Raw genomic sequence first — 2500 nt, forward strand, 5'->3', positions numbered from 1 at the left:
CTGAACGTTTTCGTCTATTAAGACATTTTCAAAGTACCTACATATATATACAGTAAGAGAAAGGTCAGAACTATCGATATAGAAGTATTGGCAATATCCATATTGTCTTTATGACACCAGGCTCTTTCTGAACGCATCAGAGGGCCATTCCTAGATCATAAGAGGTTATCAAGAACAGATAAGGAACAGACTAAAAAAATGCAGAATCGATCAACAAAGACAGATTACGTCTTCAGCTGAATAATATTTGCTGACATTAACCAGAATGAAATATGTAAAGGGCGCCAGGGGGGTCAAAGGGATCATAGTACCTCCTTTCCTCCTCCCTCCTCCCTCCTCCTTTCCTCCCTTCCTCCCCCTCCACTCCGTCATCTCAATCAGCCGTCCCCCAATTCTTCGCTTTTCTCTTCCCTTCACTGAACCTCCCCCCCTTCCACTTTTCCTCTCCCTCCTGCCAACGCCTCCTCCTCCTCCTCCTCCTCCTCCTCACCCTCCTCCTCCTCTTCACCCTCCTCCTCCTCCACATCCTCTCCCGTGGCCATGGTCATCCTCTCCCGCCTCCTTTCCCTCCACGAAGAGGCCTTAATTCCTTCCGCCTCTGACCCCCTCCCCCTCCCCACCCTTCCCCTCCTCCCCTCCCCTCCACTCCTTCACTCCACCTCTTCTCATCTCTTCTCTTTAAATCTCATTTCCCTTCCCTTTCTTTCCCTCCCATCCCTATCCCATTCCTCTTTATCCTCCTCTCTCACCTCCCATCCACTCTCCTCTTTCCTCCTCTTTCCGTCCTCCCCTCTCCTCTCTTCTTCTCTTTCTCCTCACATAATCACCTCCCTTCCCTCCTTTCCCCTCCCCTTCCCATTCTTCCTCCTCATCTTCCCCTCCCTTCCTCCCTCCCTCACTCCCTTCCTCCCCTGCCCTCCATTCCTCTCTTCCCCTCTTCCATCACCTCTTCCCTCTCTCGTTCCCCTTCCTTTCCTCTCTCTACACCTTCCTTCCTCTTCCCTCCCTTCCTCTCTCCTTTCCACCTCTCTCCACTCTCTCTTTTCCCCTCTTTTTTATCCTCCCTTCTCTCTTCTCCTATCCCTTTTCCTATCCTCTCTTTCTTCTCTTTAAGGCCTCCCTCTCCCTTTCCTCCACTCCCCTCTTCATCCTCCTTCTTCAATTCCTCTCCTCTTCCTTCTCCTCTTCCTCCTTTCTTCCTTGCCTCTTTCTCTTTTCTTTCTATTTCACTCTTCTTCTTCTCCTCTCTTCCTCTTCCTTTCTTTATCGTTCCTCTTCTTCTATTGCTCCAACTCCTCTCTTTCCTTTCCTTGTCTCAAGGCCTCTTTTCAGTTCTCTCTTTTCTTTCTTCCTCTTTATCTCTTCCTCCATTCCATCAACTTTCTTCTCACATTTTCTTTTTTGCTACATTTTTCTTCCCTCTGCCTCTTTAGACGCAAGATTGTTCACATGGAGAGAAGCGCTGGTTAACCATAATCAATCAGTTTCCGAGCTCTCCTCTTTGGTTCTCTCTTTTTATCTTCTCTCTTTTTGTATCTCTTTCTCATTTTGTCCCTCTTACTACCCCTATACCTTCTCCCTCTCTCTTCCTATCCCTCGACTCTGTCTCTCTTCTTTTTTATTTTACTCTCCTTCTCTCTTCCTCTCTTTTCTTCTCTTTTCTCTCTTCTCATTCTCCCCTCGTTTCCTCTTTTTTCTCTTTTCCTCTCTTTTCTCTCTTCTTCTCCCCTCGTTTCCGTTCTTTTCTCTCTTCTCATTCTCCCCTCGTTTCCTCTCTTTTCTCTTTTCCTCTCTTTTCTCTCTTCTTCTCCCCTCGTTTCCGCTCTTTTCTCTCTTCTCCTTCTCCCCTCGTTTCCTCTCTTTTCTCTCTCACTCTCCTCTCCTCTAGTCTCTTTTCTCTCTTCCTCTCCTCCTCGCTTCTCTCTTTTCTCTCTTCCTCTCCTTTTCTATTCTCATCTCATTTCTCTCTTCCTCTCTTTCTCTAGTCTCCTCTCTTTTTTCTCCCTTTCTCTTCTCTTCTCTTTTAAATATTCTTTTTTTTTTACCTCTTTCATTCATCATGTGTTTTCATTCTTCATTTTCTCTTTTTTTTCATTTCAGTTTTACATTCTTCCTGTTGCCTCCTTCCTTCCCCCTTCCTTCCTCCTTCCCTTGTTCCATGTCTCCCCTTCCTCATTACCTTCCCTCACCCTTACCTTCCACCTCTCTCCCCCACCCCTTTCCCTCACCTTCTTCTCCCCCCACCCATCTCCTCCATACTCTTCTCCAATAGATTACTCCCCTCCCCCACCCTTCTCCGACCTCTTCTCTCCTCCCCTCCCTCTTCCTCCTCCAATCCCTTCTCCCACACCTCCTCCTCTACTCTTCTCCTATAGATTACTCCCCCTCTCCCACCCTCTTCTCCCACCCCCTTCTCCCACCGTCCCCTCCCACCCCTGAGACCTTGTCCGCTCCCTGGCCAGTCTACTCCCTAACCAAACACCTTCTTCAGGTTTGCTGG

Source organism: Oratosquilla oratoria, chromosome 29 (assembly GCF_046742065.1).
Source record: "Oratosquilla oratoria isolate Oo_2021 chromosome 29, ASM4674206v1, whole genome shotgun sequence".
Taxonomy (NCBI): Eukaryota; Metazoa; Arthropoda; class Malacostraca; order Stomatopoda; family Squillidae; genus Oratosquilla; species Oratosquilla oratoria.